The 21,138-nt window shown below is 43.6% G+C and overlaps 1 protein-coding gene across 7 annotated transcripts in view; it reads left to right on the forward strand.

The window, feature by feature from the left end:
- Positions 1–21,138, forward strand: part of KCNE1 (potassium voltage-gated channel subfamily E regulatory subunit 1) — a 162,983-nt gene that overhangs the window by 13,674 nt on the left and 128,171 nt on the right. The window contains exon 1 of one of the 7 annotated variants that reach the window (XM_085621337.1): positions 16,868–16,918. The exons of the other annotated variants lie outside the window; for them this stretch is intronic. The gene's annotated coding sequence lies outside the window, so the exon portion shown is untranslated. Of the gene's footprint in view, positions 1–16,867; positions 16,919–21,138 lie in introns of those variants that run through there. 7 annotated transcript variants of the gene reach the window in all.

Consider the following 21,138-nt stretch of genomic DNA (forward strand, 5'->3'; position numbering starts at 1 on the left):
AAGAAGCCGTTACCAGGGCTTAGTTTTTAAAAATAATAAATAAGTGCAGGAGGCCAAAGTTTTTCTTCGGGCCTGTTGCGCCTGAGTAGCCTAATACCAAGGATACCTTTTCTCGACTCCACTTTACATCTATTTCTTCCACCACTATTTTCCCTTTGTCTTTATCTGAATTTTTCGCGTTGCTTTTCATCTGTGCTTTCTGTCTTTATCACTGTTTTTCCACAGTTTTCCACAATCCTTTTACTCCTTTCGTCCTTTATGCGTTTCTCACTCTTACTAATGGTCGAACTGATGGTGGGCCCCAAATGTGGATGCAGGTGCGGACCATCTTCACAAATTAAGCACGCCTAAGTGACTTCCCTGGTGACCATCCTCCTCAGGGCAAGTGTATACTGCGAATCAATGCACAACTGAGCGTAAGATGTAGAAACAAAACTGAGTATGTGCAAACAGGAGCAGCTGGCTCCTAGGTGTCTATCATCTTTCCCTAAATTACTCAATTTTGATGTAATCCATTTTTCTTTGAGGTCACCCACATTGTATAATAGGGTACCCGATCATAAAAGTATATCTTGTTGCTTGATCTGTGCCTGGCTTGTTAGAGGGAGGACAACAACCACATTGTCTTGGTTAAATATCTTCAGCTTGGAAGAATTTGTCAAACATTCACTTGATGTGTCAATATATCCTGAACACCAGACGGAAGTGTTAACCATATTTATGTGGCTCACAATGTCACTTCCTGCTTGATCCCTTACATGGGTCTTCATATAATGTACATGCCAGCAAAAGTCATCATTTTAATCTAGGCCATACAAATATTTCATCTAGTGCATAGCCCTGGGGTCCAAAACAACATTTGTGCAATTTCACTTAAAATGTCAGTCAACTATCAAGCACAACACAACCATCAACACATGAGTACTTGAACCACACTTGTGGTTTTTGCTATACTTAGAAAATAGGTTCACTCTTTCATGTTATCTCTGAATTAAATACTTGCAATAAGAACACTTTTTAATTACATGGATTTTAATTAATTCTAGCTCTGTGCTCACTGGGAGATGGTCCATCTCACTCTTAGTAGGTGGAAGATTTGGCAGATAGTTGCATCCAGTGTCTTGAAAGTTATTGCTGTGCAGTATCTGGCCAGCTTGAGTCTTGTGCACATTAAGGAGTTTGCACTGGTTGGAATGCGGGATATAGAGGTTTGACAGGTCATGATTTGCCCAACGCTTTCCTTTCACTTCTATCCATTGTTGTAACTCTGCTGAATCCCTTCCGTCAGGTAAACAGATTAATGTTTCTAAGAAGACCTAGAGATTTCTTAGTCCCATGGTCCATTGATGCAGTTTTACTGCATTCAGAAAACTGTGCATGTTTCACAAGGGTGCAGTATTACTGCAGTATTTTGAGTCCCATGCCTCGAAATGGGGAATAACACAGCGATAGCGTGTGCTTTCGCCTTTCTGAGGCGAAAACCTTCAGAAAGTTTTGGTTTTCTAGGCACAAACTCCAGCAAGTTTTATCTTGTGAAAATCGTGTCGTGAAGAGTTCATTGGTAGGTAATGACTGCACGTCTTGAGATCCTGGGGTTCCTGTGGAGTTTTATCAATGCCCATTGAGTCGTGGAGCGTAAAGGAATGACATTTATAGAAGTCAGAGGTTCCTAGGGAAAGTAATTTCGCGATTGGAAGGCGTACGTCTTGCTAACTGGCTGTCCATTGAGTGACTGTACAAGATGTATCTATTGGAGTTTCACTTGGTAAACACTGAGCACAGGCAGGATGTTTGTGTCTATGAACTACAGACATTTTCCATTGTAGGAGTCACTGTAACTCAGGTAGCCAAGGTAGGGTTTGTTCAAGTTAAGAATTACCAGATGCAGTGAATTTTCTTCAAGTGCTCCTTGTCCATAAAGGAAGCTTTTTATACTTTGTTGTTGAAGAGCTAATAAGCTGGCCATATTTAAATACAAATATTGTATATGTATTAATAGGAATGGTTTAGTCCATACCAGATCAATCACCATCCAGATTTAGATGCAATATATATGTATATTGATGGACCAGCCACGTTACATTAGAACATCTAACATTTGTTTTGTCCCAAGTTGGAACATTTTCAGAGGTGTAAATGTTTGAAAAAATATATTATTAAGAAAATGACAACCCAGGCCCATATTATAAATTGTGCCCCGGGTGCCCATCGGACGTGTGCGCCCATTTTAAGCTCCCCGGGGCCCAATGGTATTACAGACACTTGTGTGGCCCCTTCTGTGATACTGAGAGTGCTGGTGCACCTGTTGCACCAGCGCTATCATGAGAGGGCGTTCCCTCCCTTGCATGGGGGTGTGGCCCCATGCAAATGAGGGAATCACTTTGCCTCTGCACCCATGACGTATTACTGATGTGGTGCTCAGAGGCAAACGTGCCTTTAAGAGGCTGACTAAAAATGTGCACACTTTCAGTGCGCCCCCTAAAAGCAGCCTTCTGGGATGTGGGGGGTTGTATTTTTTTTTTTAAACAACTTTATTGGGATTTTCAAGTGGGGGTACATCGTAGTACACATTACATTGAGCATTTTAGTTATACAGAGCGCTCAGGATACAATGCAGGCATTATACTACCGCTGTGCCCCATGTGGTGTTGTCATCGAAGCCTATCCAGAATATCACAATATAAATAAGGAGGTCATCAGTTCAACACAGTGTTATGCAGTACATTCCTAGCCTCCAACCTATCGTGCCCAAAGGGAGCAGTGCCCGCTCAACTGACCCCCATCCCACATCCCACCCTCCTTACCCAACTATGCCACGAAGAAAACAATCTTATTCTGGGGGGGACTCAGAGCATATCCTTGGGGGGGGGGGGGGAAAGAAGGGGCGGGCCAGGGCAGAGGTCAAAACCCCCCCAGCTCCCGGTAGGGGAAGGAGAAAGGCCGGTGCACGCAGCACCAAAGGGGGGGACTAAATGGACAGGCAAGACCCTCCCTCAACTTGTGGGGGGGGGGGTGTGCGGGGGGGCCCGCCCTACGGCACACACCCCCATCGGATAACAGACACATTCACACTAAACATCACACATCCCCTGACCAGGAGTCAGCCCCACACTCTCGGCCATAACGACCCACCTCTGTCCACCGGTACCACTGCTCATGCGGGGGAATTCCGGGGGGGCAGCCACCACAGCCTCCCCCCCCACCCTCCTCCTCCTCCATCTCGCCCTTGAATAATTCGGTCAGATGCGCCCATTCCAGGGAGATCGGTCGTTTGCGCAGCCCTCGACTCTCCTCTCGGTACAGCGCCTCGCGCTCCGCCACCGCCCATCTCAAGACCTCGTCTCTCCAAGCCTCCACACTCGGCGGCGTGCGGGACTTCCACCGCTGTGTTATCAGGCGCTTCGCCAGCATTAATACCAGGTTGGCGAAACGGCGCAACAGCTTTGCTTTCAAGGGGATCGGTAAAAGGCCCAATAAACAAGCCTCTGCAGTATCCCAGGCGGGGCGTTCAGTAATTGTGGTTAAGACATGCGTTCTCCCACCCCAGTATCCCCTCAGCGCCGGGCAAAGCCACAGCATGTGTACGAGATCAGCGTCCGGTGCCAGAAAGCGGGGGCAGGTTGCAGCCACCGTATTGTACATCCTACTCAGTACATGGGGAGTAAGATACGCCCTGTGGAGGACAAATAATTGAATAGTTTTCAATCTGCAGTTGCGGGACACTTTTTTAGGGTACTCCAATATATAAGCCCATTCTTTGTCACTAAGTGCTCGGGACAGGTCTGTCTCCCACCGTGTCCGGAGAGCGACCACTGAAACCTGAGTATGTTCCCGGAGGCCCCTGTAAAGCCAACGAACCAGACATCGTCCATGGCCCATTATATGGAGAGAGCGCAAAAGGTGGAAGGTAGGGGGTTCTGCTGGTGTCCCTTGCCAGTGCGTCCGAATATAACGGGAAATCGTCGCGTGGAGCAGAAACTGGGTGTCGGGTAGGGTGTGGGGGGTTGTATGACAGAACACTGCATGCATTTACCACGCATGCCTTTTCAACGCAGTCTCTACCCTGACTGCAACATTACCACGTATTTCTTTAACACACAAGTCATTACAATGACTTCACTTAGGGGGGCTGTCAGGTGTCCCGGTTAGACCAAGAAAGAAACACTACCATTTTACATGCACACAGGCTTTTCCTAAATTGCGTTCACTCTCACACAATTACTTTTAACACACATTTGCATCCATGACAGTGCAGATAAGTTTCCATGAAACTACACTTGCTTACCAAATCAACTTTACAAGAACACTATCATAATACCTCGAACATCATGTACAAGATCTATGCATACATTGTGCAAATGCGATTGTTTGCTTTCACCCATGCGGTGACACACCTATCTATAGCACATAAACAATGGTGGCCTGACTAGAATCTCAGCCCAGGGCAAGGATGCTTTCTGATATAAATAAACAATAATTTCCGGCTCGAGGCAGAAGAGCACTTGCTGTAATTTGCAAGATCACCACACACTGAAACCTCAGTCCAGCTGCTTGCTCATCCCTCTGCGAAGAGGGGTGTCCAATTTGTCATCACGACGGGGACCTACAAACCTTCCCTTCAGGTAATGGGGTTGGATCATCCGATGGGGGATTCTTGGCAGAACATACACACACACCCTAGACACTTTGGTGAGGGGGAGTGAGTAGCAGGAGTACGCTAGCTAGAGATTGTTTTATATGCCCGCATATATACATGGTTGAGCAAGATGGTGGAACTTTTCAGTCTGTTCACTGTCCTGATATTGCTAATCACTTTTATCTGCTCCTGTCTATTGATCATTGCAGACCGTACATTTTATACAAGAATCACTTGGGGTCAATAAATATTGAATACTCCCCACTGTGCATTTCTTGTATACTTATCTGCGGGAAAGAATGACTCGGTGAAAGGGTTTTAGATCTGTTACCATGATCCCTGGGAGAGCTCAGGGTCATCATGTTCTGTGGTTTCCAAAACTATTTGCCACCCTTCTAGGTTTAGGGGGGCTAAGAGTGGCACTGTGGGCTAGCTGGTCTTTAGAATGACATATCCTGCAGGGGTGTACAGAATCACTCTAGCACCATCCCTACGTTTATGTTACCCAACAAACACGCAGTTTCTACTGGGAAGTAGGGGACTACCCGACAGGGCACTGGACTTTGGAATAGTATAATTTACTATTGCAGATCCAGTCTAAGCAACAGTAGGGAAGGTGTTGGACCTCCATCACCAGTCCAGGAACGTGCCCCCTAAAGCAAGTCGTTGCAACATCTTGCGTGGTAAAGGAACTCGTGGTAACATCGCAGTCGGGGTAATGAATGCGTTGCAAAGGCAGATCGTGGTAGTGAATATGTGGTTAAGGATGTTTTCAGTCTAGGGGGGAGTAGTGGATCCTTCAGGCATCCCCCTGCAGGCGGGTGCAGTCACTCACTGCACTCACCAGCAAGGGGATTTCTAATCCCCATTAAAAGTGGAGGCGGGTTGATGCCTGCACAGAGAAACACAGAGCAGCTTTTAAACAGTTGTTCTGTATTTCATTTGAGTGGGCTACCCTCGTCTGCCCTGGGTCAGCACATTTATTTTAATTCAGTGCACTGTCCCTGTTTGTGCTAGGTGTGTCTTTTGAATGGCTTTCTTTGCAAACAAGGAAAATGGGCCATACTTGTAATACTGCCACCAGTTATTAATCCTTCCATCCACACCCTGGTGAAAGGGAGCATAGCAAAACCATAGATAATTTGTACAAGGGGCTTTAAACCGTGCCACTCTTTTGTAATGCAAGTTAGAATATATATTCCAAACTGTCAATTCACACTAAAAGTGATGGGTGGAGAGATTATCCATACATTCGCTTAATAGAAAAATGGTAATGCATGAAAATTCCCTAGAGAGAGATGGTGCTTCTCACTGTGGAAGACCTGACATACACTGAGCCCTTGTGGTCAGAGAATATTGTGAAGTTTTATAAATAGTATTAGAAGGCAGTAGAACAGGTATGCAGTGTGATAGATGAGGGAACCCCTACCATGGTATCTGGCTGAGATTCGGCTTGAGGTCTTCAGGCGATGTCTCTACCAGTCCCACACATCGCCAGAGAGGGAGGGTATTGACGGAATCCCATATACCTTATGCCCCTTTGCTTTGACTCACAGGTGATGACCCTTGAGTATAGAAGGGGCCAGCCACAAGTCCTGTCCCTGCTTCTGATCTGTCTGCCAGCAACAGAGGCTCAAGGATCTTACCTTGGAGTCTTTCCGAGAAACAGTAACTCATTCTGAATTGCATTTAGATGGGGTGTGAAACGGTAAGCCTCTCCTAATTTCATTTCTCAGTGACAAGTATCAGTGGTTTGTGACTACAACTGTGGTTGCAAACTATTGATCAGATACCAACACCTCAGTTGTGGTGGCATTTGTGACATCTGAACTGTGTCGGGTGGCGTGGGTGGAGGGGGTTGGAAAGTGGTCTAGAGTAGTGGTTCCTAATCTTTTGACTTCTGTGACCTCCACTTTATCATTAGTGGAATCCAGAAACCGCCACTTAGTCATCAGAATCAAAGAAACCTTCATTCACCCATATATGGCCATAAAAGACGCATAGAAAATATACAAGTAAATACTAATAAATTGTAGAAAAAATACTGGACCATAAAATGTGCTTGCAATAAACATGGCATGCCTACCAAAGTTACACATAAGATAAGGACTCTCAACGTAGTTATTTGCTGAAAGCCGGGGACCCTGGCCTAAACAATTTTGATGATTTTAAACATAAAACAATACACAAATATTTTTCAAAAATCACAATTTTATTTTTAATGGGAAGGTAGGATTAAAAAAAAAATAATCAATTAAGGCAACCCATGGTCCATACTATATTATATTTGATGCACTTGCACTGTCCCACGAATCAATCTAAGGATGCAAACTTAAGCTTTATTCTCCAATTTCAAATTCCTCAACATTTACGGAACATTATAACATTTTCAGTTTCAGTTTTGCTTCTTTAATTACGTACAATTTTGTTAATCTTCTAAATGATTTGATTTAGTAAGCAGTCGCAGACCACCTGAGTAGGCTTCACGGACATCCAGGAGCCCCCAGACCTAACCTGACCAGGAGTCCCGGATTTGCCCAGACGGTCCCGGTTTTCCGACAGCTGTCCCGGCGGATTTTAAGAAATTGAGCTCATATCCCGGTTTTTAGAGAGGGTCGGCTGAAAACGTCGGGAGGTATCATTTTATGTTTTGCAAAGCAGGGATAGTTAGCAGCTGTTATAAGAAAGCAATTTAATTGACAGGCATGCTACTGGCTTTAAAAATTACATTTTATGTATGTTCTTACTGTCTCTTCTGTACTTCTCTGCTAAGGAGCACTGTCATTCTGTGCGCTGTGTTGAAGTAAAAATGTGGTCCTTCTTCTATTTTGGGGAAATGTCCCGTTATTTTGGCTCTAAAATTCTGTTCACCATATCCAGACAAAACACCCAAGATGATAGACGGAATGTTGCACATTGGCAAAACATTCACCCCCAGTCACAGATCTGGGTTTAATCCATCGTTATTTTGCTCACCACGCCACCCCAGTTCAGACATTGCCATATGCAAATCAATCTTGACCCTGTGCCTCATGTGAACAGTCCAGCCCGAACCGCCAAGCCATGTCTTCCCTGGATCGGAATCGAGCATCCTAGGACCGGTTTCGGAGTTTCACCCCTCTCCAGCCAGGATAGCTTGACTCCAGTGGCGTAGTGAGTACGGGACCCACGTCTGGGCATACCCTTCCCACATATGGCGAACAGCAAAACACACTAGATGATGGACGGAATGTTGCACATTGGCAAAACATTCACCCCCAGTCCCAGATCTGGGTTTAATCCATCGTTATTCCACCGTATCCAGACCGCATGTTAAGAACGGCTGGTTTAGGGGAAAACCATATACTCCCACTGATGTCTTCCCAAATGGAAAACGTTTTTTTAAAGCAGCACTTGTTCGTTTAAAGGACATGGGCTGCTTTAGAAACCATTGTTTTCCATTTGGTAATGTGAATCCAGGGATGGATGTCTGCTGTCTGTGGGAGCGCCCACGTATGGGGTATCATTTGGGGTCTACTGATGCCTGCCACACTGAAAGTAGGATCATGTCATACTGTACATGTTCTGAGAGAGAAGCATCAAACAACATCTGGACATGTTTGAAAGAGTGTTGAGATAAAGAAAAACACCACACAGGATCAGTGGAGGTTAATAATGTTGTCTACACGTTTACCGTATGCTCATTCTTAGGGGGAAAAAGTTCTGTTATGCAACATTTAGCCCAATGGATGCTTTTCCTAACTTCTATTTTAACCATACAGGCTTTAACAAACAGGCAATTTACTTTTATAGTTTCATGGTTTCCGAAGTAGAGATTGAACTGTGGGTGTGTTTAAATTTAATACATTTTCTTACATCACGCAAGCATGACCGCAGTGGAATGCTAAAAAATATACTGCTTGTTTTAAAGCGAGCAAACCAAAATCAGGACTATACTGGATGCTTTAGAGTGAGCAAACCAATCTCAGGTCTATACTGTGCGCTTTAGAGTGAGCAAACCTATCTCAGAGCTATATTGCGCTCTTTAGAGCGAGCAAACCAATCTCAGAGCTTTACTGTGCGCTTTAGAATGAGCAAACCAATCTCAGGGCTATACTGCGCGCTTTAGAGTGAGCAAACCTATCTCAGAGCTATATTGCGCTCTTTAGAGCGAGCAAACCAATCTTAGAGCTATACTGCGTGCTTTAGAGTGAGCAAGCCAATCTCAGAGCTATATTGCGCTCTTTAGAGCAAGCAAACCAATCTCAGAGTTATACTGCGCGCTTTAGAGTGAGCAAGCCAATCTCAGAGCTATATTGCGCACTTTAGAGTGAGCAAACCAATCTCAGAGCTATATTGCGCTCTTTAGAGCGAGCAAACCAATCTCAGAGCTATACTGCATGCTCTAGAGTGAGCAAACCAATGTCGGAGCTATACTGCGCGCTTTAGAGTGAACTAGCCAATCTCAGAGCTATACTGTGCACTTTAGAGTGAGCAAATCAATCTCCGAGCTTTACTGTGCACTTTAGAGTGAGCAAACCAATCTCAGAGCTATACTGCGCACTTTAGAGCAAGCAAACCAATCTCAGAGCTATACTGTGCACTTTAGAGCAAGTAAACCAATCTCAGAGCTATACTGCGCACTTTAGAGCAAGCAAACCAATCTCAGAGCTATACTGTGCACTTTAGAGCAAGCAAACCAATCTCCGAGCTATACTGCATGCTCTAGAGTGAGCAAACCAATCTCAGAGCTATACTGCGCGCTTTAGAGTGAGCACGCCAATCTCAGAGCTATATTGCGGTCTTTAGAGTGAGCAAACCAATCTCAGAGCTATACTGCGCGCTTTAGAGTGAGCAAGCCAATCTCAGAGCTAGAGTGAGCAAACCAATCTCAGAGCTATACTGCGCGCTTTAGAGTGAACTAGCCAATCTCAGAGCTATACTGTGCACTTTAGAGTGAGCAAACCAATCTTAGAACTATATTGCGCCCTTTAGAGTGAGCAAACCAATCTCCGAGCTATACTGCATGCTCTAGAGTGAGCAAACCAATCTCAGAGCTATACTGCGCGCTTTAGAGTGAACTAGCCAATCTCAGAGCTATACTGCGCACTTTAGAGTGAGCAAATCAATCTCAGAGCTTTACTGTGCGCTTTAGAGCGAGCAAACCAATCTCAGAGCTATACTGCATGCTCTAGAGTGAGCAAACCAATCTCAGAGCTATACTGTGCACTTTAGAGCAAGCAAACCAATCTCAGAGCTATACTGTGCACTTTAGAGCAAGCAAACCAATCTCGGAGCTATACTGCGCACTTTAGAGCAAGCAAACCAATCTCAGAGCTATACTGCATGCTCTAGAGTGAGCAAACCAATCTCAGAGCTATATTGCGCTCTTTAGAGCGAGCAAACCAATCTCAGAGCTATACTGCATGCTCTAGAGTGAGCAAACCAATCTCAGAGATATACTGTGCACTTTAGAGCAAGCAAATCAATCTCAGAGCTATATTGCGCTCTTTAGAGCGAGCAAACGAATCTCAGAGCTATACTGCATGCTCTAGAGTGAGCAAACGAATCTCAGAGCTATACTGCGCGCTTTAGAGTGAGCAAATCAATCTCAGAGCTTTACTGCGCACTTTAGAGCAAGCAAACCAATCTCGGAGCTATACTGCATGCTCTAGAGTGAGCAAACCAATCTCAGAGCTATACTGCGCGCTTTAGAGTGAGCAAACCAATCTCAGGGCTATACTGTGCGCTTTAGAGCAAGCAAACCAATCTCAGAGCTATACTGCGCGCTTTAGAGTGAGCAAACCAATCTCAGAGCTATACTGCATGCTCTAGAGTGAGCAAACCAATCTCAGAGCTATATTGCGCACTTTAGAGTGAGCAAACCAATCTTAGAGCTATACTGCGCACTATAGAGTGAGCAAACCAATCTCGGAGCTATACTGCATGCTCTAGAGTGAGCAAACCAATCTCAGAGCTATATTGCGCTCTTTATAGCAAGCAAACCAATCTCAGAGCTATACTGCATGCTCTAGAGTGAGCAAATCAATCTCAGAGCTATACTGCGCACTTTAGAGCAAGCAAACCAATCTCAGAGCTATACTGCATGCTCTAGAGTGAGCAAACCAATCTCAGAGCTATACTGCATGCTCTAGAGTGAGCAAACCAATCTCAGAGCTATACTGCGCGCTTTAGAGTGAACTAGCCAATCTCAGAGCTATACTGCATGCTCTAGAGTGAGCAAATCAATCTCAGAGCTATACTGCGCACTTTAGAGCAAGCAAATCAATCTCAGAGCTATACTGCGCACTTTAGAGCAAGCAAACCAATCTCAGAGCTATACTGCATGCTCTAGAGTGAGCAAATCAATCTCAGAGCTATACTGCGCACTTTAGAGCAAGCAAACCAATCTCAGAGCTATACTGCATGCTCTAGAGTGAGCAAACCAATCTCAGAGCTATACTGCGCGCTTTAGAGTGAACTAGCCAATCTCAGAGAGCTATACTGCGCACTTTAGAGCAAGCAAACCAATCTCATAGCTATACTGTGCACTTTAGAGCAAGCAAACCAATCTCAGAGCTATACTGCGCACTTTAGAGCAATCCAATCTCAGAGCTATACTGCATGCTCTAGAGTGAGCAAACCAATCTCAGAGCTATACTGCGCGCTTTAGAGTGAACTAGCCAATCTCAGAGCTATACTGTGCACTTTAGAGCAAGCAAACCAATCTCAGAGCTATACTGCGTGCTTTAGAGTGAGCAAACCAATCTCAGGGCTATACTGCGCCCTTTAGAGCAAGCAAACCAATCTCCGAGCTATACTGCGCACTTTAGAGCAAGCAAACCAATCTCAGAGCTATACTGCATGCTCTAGAGTGAGCAAACCAATCTCAGAGCTATACTGCGCGCTTTAGAGTGAACTAGCCAATCTCAGAGCTAAACTGTGCACTTTAGGGCAAGCAAACCAATCTCAGAGCTATACTGTGCACTTTAGAGCAAGCAAACCAATCTCAGAGCTATACTGCATGCTCTAGAGCAAGCAAACCAATCTCAGAGCTATACTGCGCACTTTAGAGCAAGCAAACCAATCTCAGAGCTATACTGCATGCTCTAGAGTGAGCAAATCAATCTCAGAGCTATACTGCGCACTTTAGAGCAAGCAAACCAATCTCAGAGCTATACTGCATGCTCTAGAGTGAGCAAACCAATCTCAGAGCTATACTGCACACTTTAGAGCAAGCAAACCAATCTCAGAGCTATACTGTGCACTTTAGAGCAAGCAAACCAATCTCAGAGCTATACTGCGTGCTTTAGAGTGAGCAAATCAATCTCAGAGCTATACAGAGCTATCCCCTAAGTATGTTTTTTCTCCACAGGGTAAATTGTTTTTCTCCACGGTGAGGGACGTTACTCTTCGCTTCCACAAAATGTGGGGGCTCTCTGTCTCTATTACCAACCTGCAAAAACACTTCCTGCTTCCTTTTATAGCAGCACATTTGCGTGTGTTTGCAGAGTGGGGGAGCTATTTGCAATAGACTTGGAAATACCCACAAGCTAATGAGTTTGTGGGTGGTAGCCTAGAACACACACACACACACAAACCTAATGAACATGTTTTATACCCCATAAGTTTTCATTCAAAGGATTCCTAGTAGTTCGTTTGGAAGAGAGCAATGATCCCACTGAAACAAGGCTCTACTTTAGAAGAATGCCAATGCTGCTGGCCGAGTGATAACAGCCAGGGTGCTTGTGCCACACACAATGGATGCCCTAAAGGAGGCTGGTTGTCCTGCCAGTAAACTCTGCTCTCAATGCATTTTTGTGTTGGGAGGGGGTGTGCCTCTCTCTCACTGCTCTCAGCACAGATGATAAATGCAACCCCTGGCATGCAGTGCGGGTATTGTAACAAGCTGTGGATAGATCCAAGCGGTGTTTCCTCCTCTAGGCCCACAGCCCACTCTCTGCTCCTTCAAAGGGTTTCTTTTGAGACCGAGGAGAGGCGCGGGAACTGAACACATTAAAAGGTTTTCACTTTCTCTGCCTTCTTCCTAGATCCACACCCTGAGGTGGCATTTCAAAGTGACAGAGTTTAAAAAGAAGCACTGAGAAAACACACAATAGGTCTTGGTGTGAATTACTGTGGCACATACAATTTGTTGTACGGCTTGTGTAAATGATCTCTGGGCGAAGTAGGGGAAGGGCATTGACAGATGGTTAACCGCACTGAGATTACACTAAACTGTGCCAGAGAATAAAAGGAACCTTGTCTGATAATCTGTCATGTATTGTTAGTTTAAATATTATTTAACAAGAATTATAAAGTGGACTTTCACTCGGTGGTGGTATCAATATATATTGCACAAAAGAAGTCAATAGACCGAGTTTTCATGTGCTCACGCATGCAAACAAAGGCGTACACAAAGGCTTTTTGTTTCATTAATACTTGTTCGCTTTTCTAATGCCCAATTAATAGGGGGAACTAGGTAGCAATACAACAGGTAAAGTTCAGAGATTAGTAAAACACTAGCTGAAGCGTTGTCGTGTCCAGTACAGATCAATTGATGACAAAAGCCACTCAATACAAGAGATGCAAGTAGAATCAATGTGATGGCTCATAGTAAAGGAGAAAAGGAAAACAGTCATAATCAGCTGAGATGCAGCCACCTGGGAGGCAGCAACAGTCAGGGGTCATTGTATGGGACAGAAAAAAGCAAAAGATGTCAGCACTCAGGTAAGCAGGACCTAATGACAGGCAGGAGATGGGGGAATGGTTCCGGTGAGCGAAGAGCAGATAGGTAAGCTAATAGAAACAGATGAAAATGTAACATTTTATAAGAAAGGCAGATTTGAACCCTCCCCTTTGCTTTCAGGGAGGCAAAGATTGCCCATGATGACAGATAGAGAGTAAAGGCTAGCAAATAAACAGGACTGCAGGCTCAAGATGAAGGAACCTTGCTCAACACAACTTCAGCACAATGGGTCCGAAGCACACACTTGCAGGTCATGTCCACCACTCAAATTAAATCAAATTTCACTATACTAATCCACCACTAATCCTTTTTGGGTTCCGGAGCAGCGTGCTCCTCGCTGAAAAGTGCTTTAACGACTCGCCAGGGGTGCTAAGCGCTATATAAATACAATTACAATACAATAGCCACTGTGGAAAGAGAGCAGCAGGCAGCAGTATGTAGGCTCAGAGTTCTGCTCCTGTGTCACCCGGCTAGCTCATCGCACAGTAGCTGACCTGGTTGCTGCTCCAAAGCAGCAACAACTGCGTCCTGTCTGGTGAGAGAACAGGAACACACAGCCAGAGAGACTTCTTACATATCCATTGACCCGTGTGCAGCAGGGATGGCCCTCACGCCAAGAAGCACCGCCGATGTAGCCGTAGCATCTTGCCCTGTACTTGCTCTAGTTATTAAGCCATTAAGTTATGCAGCCAGACCAAACAAACAACGGCTGTAAAGAGGATAAGATAAATATGTACATAACAATACGAAGCATGATGATGAAATATAAAATTGTTAGTGAAGTGAAACAGAGATTAAGGAAGTTTTACTTCTACTACAGCCTAGCTCAAGTGACCTGGACTGGGGCAGAATGCTACAGGCTGTGAAACAACGAGATGTCATGATTTCCACAAATGACGGGGTAAGGGCAGGGCTGAAGATAGACCTAGGGATGCCATGAACATCATTGCTTTACACATCTGGGGTGAACAGAGCACATTACCAACCTTTATGGCAATCAGCCAAAACCCTTGTGAATGATGTTTAATGAAGGAGAGCAATAAGAAGCATTGTGATTTTGAGGAACATGAAATCACACTTAAGACCTCCATGGCAGTTGAGTAGACCTGTTGACATCTGCTGTGCTGCTAATCTACACAAAATGATGGGCCTCTATCATCTATTGACATGTACTCAAGGCTTTGCAATTTTGCCACCCCTACATATCGTTCGACAAAGCAGAATTGACTGATGCTATCCACTCCTGTACGTTTGCCCACTTTAATTCCGCATTCAATAGAGTTACGATAGGCTTACTATGCACCATGGTGGTACAGTTGGACATCTGAGAATCTCTTTAAAGGGGCCTCCTATTGCTATACTCGGGCAAATGGTTTGCTTGGCAGATATGCATGGACCGTTGAAACTGATAACATGCAGGTAATCGGCCTTGTACACCAAATCGTCTAAGTCTCCAAGCAATATCCTTTGCATAAAGTGAACTTCAATGCTCGAAAGGGTGATGAGATGATATACAGAAGAGCTAAGCTACCTATTTTATAGAGAGGGTGTAACATTGAGCCCCTCAATGAATATTTGCCTATAATATTACTGTTGGTTGAGTACAGAGGCAGTGCTATTGTGCCCAGTGCCTAATATCATCTTGGCCTGTGACACCAGTATATCTACAAATCATAGTTATCCCCTCCACCCTATCAATGGCTATGCCTAATCTCACTGTGATAGATTGAAGAGCGCACCCAGGGTACTCACTTTTATGCAAGGATTTGATTTGTCCTAAATGAAGGGAACAAACATGAAGGGAACCAAGACCTGTTGGCTTCCATTGCATTATCTGTATTCAGTAAATTATAGTCAGTGAAATTATGTTGAAGATTATTTCAAATATCATCACAGTTCCTGTGTGATCCAGTGAATGTGAGTGAGGCCAAGAGTTCAAGTTCTTACACTAGTATTGTGTGCCTTTAGTCAGCTGAATATCTGCAGATTGGCTCAGAGTTCTTTTTAGCCTAATCATATGGTCTGCACTGATTATATTGCCTGTTAAACACACAATTGTTGCCCCATTCACTTTGCTATGGAAAACAATTATTTGAGTTCAATTGTCACGCTTGGCCGGTACAATAATGTTACAGGCTTTCCAATGTAGAAATAAAGGAAGTAGATCAAACATGTCATCGAACACCATTTTCTAAAGGTGGATTCATAGGTGTAACCATTTGCGGTATCAGAGAGAAACCTTACATTTAATGAAATGCCATAAAATGCAAACTACAAAAAGAGGTGAGAAATTGTTCCACCATTTGATACTTCCTTTAGGCTGGGAAAGTGCTGCCCAGAATAGAACCAATACATGTTCTGCCAATTGGCAAATATCTCATCCAAATTAGTGTTATACTGGCAGGCCCATAGCCAGAAGTATATTTTTGGGGGGCCATGACCCTCAGCTATGACCAAACATTAAAGCTGTGCTCTTTACGTGCATTCTTTCCCAAATCTGGGTTGTACTACTAAATAACAACCCCTAGAATATCATGGTACACGAATACCAAGGACAGAATTTTGAAAGGCATATATGGAAGTATAGATTAACTATTCCTAACTCCACATCTACATACCTTAAAGATGTATACATTGCATAGGTGCATATATGTGGAGCAAGGTATAGAAAAACTATACTTGCCTGTCGATGTTTTGGATTTGATATTCTGTCCTCGACATTTAGTGCCATCGATATTCTGGTTTCGATATTCATGGTGCCCACAGTGTAATTCTATGTGAAGCGATATGTGGATTTTTTAAGGTACATATTAAAGTGCACTCAATTGACTTTCCACAATCTAACTTTAAATCCTATCAATTAGATGGGATTTACAGTAGAAGAATTTAAAGTTGTAAAGTAGGCGGACTCAACTTTTTGTATTTTCTAAACTGTTCAAGCATTGTGCCATGCAAACCTTATCAAGTTCCTTTCTTATAAAAAAATGTTTGTCTCTCGCCAGAGCCCTCCCTCCCACACCTCTTACACGAGGGGGTTAATGTACAGTCTCCCCACTCAAAAATGTTTTGCTGGGTGATTCCCTTTCTCAGACATTCTGCATCAGGAAATCATCCAATCTGGAAAGCCCGAAAGAATAAAACTCACCTCAAGTAAAGTAAACCTTGTCTGCTTCATAAAGTAGGAAGTTTCCTAATTTTGACCATCTTTATAAGAGAAGTTATAATTTTACTCACCACTAATTTAAAATATCTTCACAGAGAGCTTGGAACATATATCCATCAAGAACATTTGGTAAATTAGTGGCGTAGAGTTTGTTTTAAATATTTTAGGGATTCATGATGAAAACTAAAGCGAATTTAAATGTCATTTTACAGGGGAAGTTGCAAAGGTACTGCAATGAATTTCACTGTAAGGTGTGACATAAGATGGATACGTCAATTACATTTCATATACAGCACCATTCAAAACTTCAGACTTGAAGCGGGCTCCGACAGGTTGTGCGAAAGGTGTTGTACATAGAGAGACCTTCCTAAGACATCGACCAGCAAAGCAGGTAGGCATGGTAAAGTTTAGGTGATTGTGTGCACCTGGGATGGGCCTGTCCGAAGACATTAGCAGCAGCACTGCCTCTAATGCTCTGAGTGGTTGTTCTGTGATAACCTCTCTCTTTGATGGTGCTTGAATGGCACTTTCCATTTGGATGCCACAGAGATTCACACTTCCAGAATGATGGACATTTTTCTACTCTTTCACATGCAGTGGACTCCTTGCATAGGACCCCCCATGTGACACCCTACATGTGGCTAACATTGCTTGGGCTAGAGTGCACTGGACCTGGAGAATCCTCTACGATCATGGAACAAACCGGTTAATGCAATGTGGCCTTCACATCCCTGCAGTTTGTTGTAAATTCTTGTTGGCTAGGACATCAGGCTTCATGATATTGGTGGGCTTTAACTGCTTTAGGGCAGACAGTGATCCTTTAATGCCCACCATGCTATTGTCACAGTACTCTGGACTTCAAAGGGCCATTCACAGTACTGGAAAAGAAAATGTTTCTGGTAAAAACACCAGAAAGTTTTTTGTTCCAAAATCAAATTTGCCATGTGAAAAACATTTCTTCCCACAAGTCCCAAGTTTGATTTTATGTTTTGCTGTGTAGCGCAGCACTCTGTGTGCACTACAAAACAAAAGTGAAAGCAGATCGCGCTAATGGATTGTGCAGGGATCCACAAGAGTCCTACCACACAGTATTCCTACACTATATAACAGTAGTACCCTACTTATGTGACTGAGCTGTCGCCAATAAAAGAAAAGGCTCCATAAGCCTTATAAGACACAAGGAAAGATTACGATTTTGCCTTGCAAATTGACCAATTCTAGCGATGTGAGTAGCTGTCGTATTTAGGCCAGGGCTCAGCCGGTACCCAGGAAAACCTTTCAGGCCCAGACATTTCTGAAAACAAGTTAACTAGGGACGTCTGCGGTTGTGTGGTTTGCATGGATCTCAATAATTCTTCTTACCCAGAATGCCCTGCAAACCTTGGCTAAATCACAGATTTTCCTCATATTTCTGTGATGGACAATTCTTGATTATGTGGGGATCCATAAAATTCCTACCACCCAGAGTTTATGCTCTTCTCCCAATAAAAACACTACCCCAAATGTTCACCAAATAGTGCATTTAGTTAATTACTTACATAGGACTGCATAACAGCAATGTATCTGTGATTACCATAAATTAGATAAAGCAGAATTTAAAAGGATCAATACATTTCAAAAAGCAAATTCATACTATGCAGATCTTAAGTTACAATGTATAAATTCAGAAAATGTTATTTGATGTTGTGCAAAAAAGGCAATATTTGGTTCAAGGAGCTAACTCCTCTGTGTGTTGACCCTGACAGGGTTATCTAGATATTAAACCATTTATTAAAGCTACTTCGTTAGAGCAGCCCTTTGCGACATGGCCGGCTATATTGGGCAATTTCTGATTCACACTACTGCTAGTTAAGTTATTTGCTCCCCTCTACAGCAGGTACACTATCTGGCTCTTGCAAACAAAATAACGATCCGCAGAGCACATACCTTATCTCACCAGGCTATACTTCACAGCAGGCTAGTGTAGGCTGGAGCTATGTCAGGCAAATATAAGTTATACCTGACTTGTGTTAATTCTGCCCCAGCACAATGGGCTAATTAAACCACCACCATGCCACACTGGAATCTGGAGTTTCCTGATTGTACATTGCTTCTGAAAGTCTGTTAGGTTTGAGTAGTGAAACGCACTTATGTATAAGAAATAGGCAAAGTCATGAAAGTTTCTGGCTTGAGAAGACCATGACTCGATGTCCTGTACAGTTGTGCAATCTCTTCACACAGCAAATTCTTGTTTGACATACCATATGTGAAAGGTGAGAAGGGAGTTAAGCTAATGCCCGTTGAATTATTGGCCTCTCAGGTGTGACAGCGAACTACTATGGATACCACCTTTCATATTGGTTCCTCACACACAACACTGTGGCATCCCACAGAGAGCCCCTCTACTATTCAACATCTACGTTACCTCCTTACCCAACCTGACTAAATCATTCAACCTCACATGTTAGAACTATGTAGATGACACCCAAATCATTTTTAAAAATCTATGGTCTGAAATAATTCTACAATTTAACATTTGATGACTGCATTTGGGCCATAAACAAGTGGATGGTGAAAAACATCTAAAGCAAAATACCCAAAAGACAGAGCTTATGATCTGCGGACATTGACAAAATAACAGCCTGCCACCATATGGCCTAAGGAATCTGAGGCCCCTATAACCATATCACGAAAGGCCAGAAACCCTTTGCTGAAACTGGCACCTGTTGTGCATGGTTGCCTTGTTCTTTATGTTCTGCATACAATGAAAATAAAAATACATTTAAAAAAAAAAAGAAAGGCCAGAAACCTAGGGGTAACCATGGAGTCAGACCTATAGTTGGTACATCATCTTAATGCAAAACAGCCCGCCTTCTACACAATGAAAACCCTTTGGTACATCCTCCCATACCTTGGATACCAACAGACACTACAAGCCATCCTCATAGTTGTAATCTCCAGTCTTGACTATACCAGCCAATGCCTTGGTGCAGCATTCATAATACACAAAATACAACTCATCAAAAATACTGCTGCTAGACTTCCTCTCTGCCTTCACCCAAGAGAACACATGAATCCAGTCTTATAATAACTCCACTGGCTACCTATAGCACAAAGGTCAATGTCCAAGGCACTTTGCATTGTTCACAGAGTTTCCAAGGAAAAGGACCGCTACACCTATAAGTTAAATTCAAGCAAGACAACCAAATCAGGACACTGTGCCCCAGTCTTGCACCACGTATACCACCTTACCATAAGGAATCCGTATGAAGCACTGCTTTCTCAGTCCAAGCTCTAGAACTCACTACCAGGCAGCATTCAAAGTATCCAGGAGCCTGGACGCTTCCAAAGACAGTTGAAAACACAGCTATTTCCAAGACAACTACACTATCACACATCCCAGCAAGAGGACCTGGAAAGACAGTCGCACCTTCAAGCTCAATCTTTACCTTACAATCCACAGATTGGAAACAACCCAACGCGCAAACTACTTTTGATAAGCAGGTAAGTTAAGAACAGTGATCTGTGCTTCGCCGTGTATTATAGAATTATGTAACTTCATACATAATAATTCTGGCCCACACTAACACTATAACACTCAGCGGTTGGCAACCAACTGTAACTTACACCGGTTACATTCAATTAAGGCATCTGTGCTATGAGAGTTGTCCACCAGCCGTACTGCACAGCCAGAAAACTAGCCACCACTACATGAACAGGCATGGAATAATGGAAGAGATCTGTCTATCACTATTGGTCAACAGGAGGACTTTAATCTAGTCCCATGACCCCTTCTTTACATCTCACAGTGGCTTTCAGATATGAGATGATAGTAACAATACATATTCCAGAAGATCTTCTCTCCTCTCACCTCTTTTTAATGTCTACATGCGTCCGTTAGCTGAGATTGTCCAGCCTTTTGAGGTTAAGATCATCATGTACGCGGACGATACTCAGCTTATTGTGTCCCTCAACCTTCTTGATAATAATAAGTCCATTTTGGCTAACTGCCTGGAAAATGTTTCGGCATGGATGGACTCCACTTTCCTAAAGCTGAATGCGGCTAAAACAGAAATTATGTTTTTGGGAAAATCTACCAGTTTGGAGATCGGCACTTTCTGGCCTAAATGTATGGGAGTTATGTCTGCCCCCAAAGACCAAGTAAAAAGCCTTGAAGTCTGGCTGGACCATAACCTGAGTTTTAAGACGCAGGCGTCCAAGGTAGCAGGCTCCTGCTACGGCATTCTTAAAATGATTAGAAGTATCTTGCCCCTCCTGCCTTTTAATGCTAGGAAATTGTTGGTGCAAGCACTAATTTTATCGAGGCTTGATGGTGCCAATGTGCTTTATTTGGGCTCCCCCCTGCTTGACGATAAAAAAACTTTAAACGGTCAAACTGTGCGGCACGACTTCTTATGCAGGTTCATAACCGAGAATCTGCTAAAACGCACATTAAGGCACTGCACTGGCTGCCAGTTGATAAAAGAGTTCTATTTAAGGCCTTGTGTATCGCCCATAAATCACTGGTGGCTAGTTCTCCTCCGATTCTCCAATCCATAATTTCCCTGTATGTCCGTAGAAGATCTCTTCGTTCTGAGTTTAAACATCTTGCCATTGTTCCCAAATTCAATC

The sequence above is a fragment of the Triturus cristatus genome, chromosome 8 (assembly GCF_964204655.1).
Source record: "Triturus cristatus chromosome 8, aTriCri1.1, whole genome shotgun sequence".
Classification (NCBI taxonomy): Eukaryota; Metazoa; Chordata; class Amphibia; order Caudata; family Salamandridae; genus Triturus; species Triturus cristatus.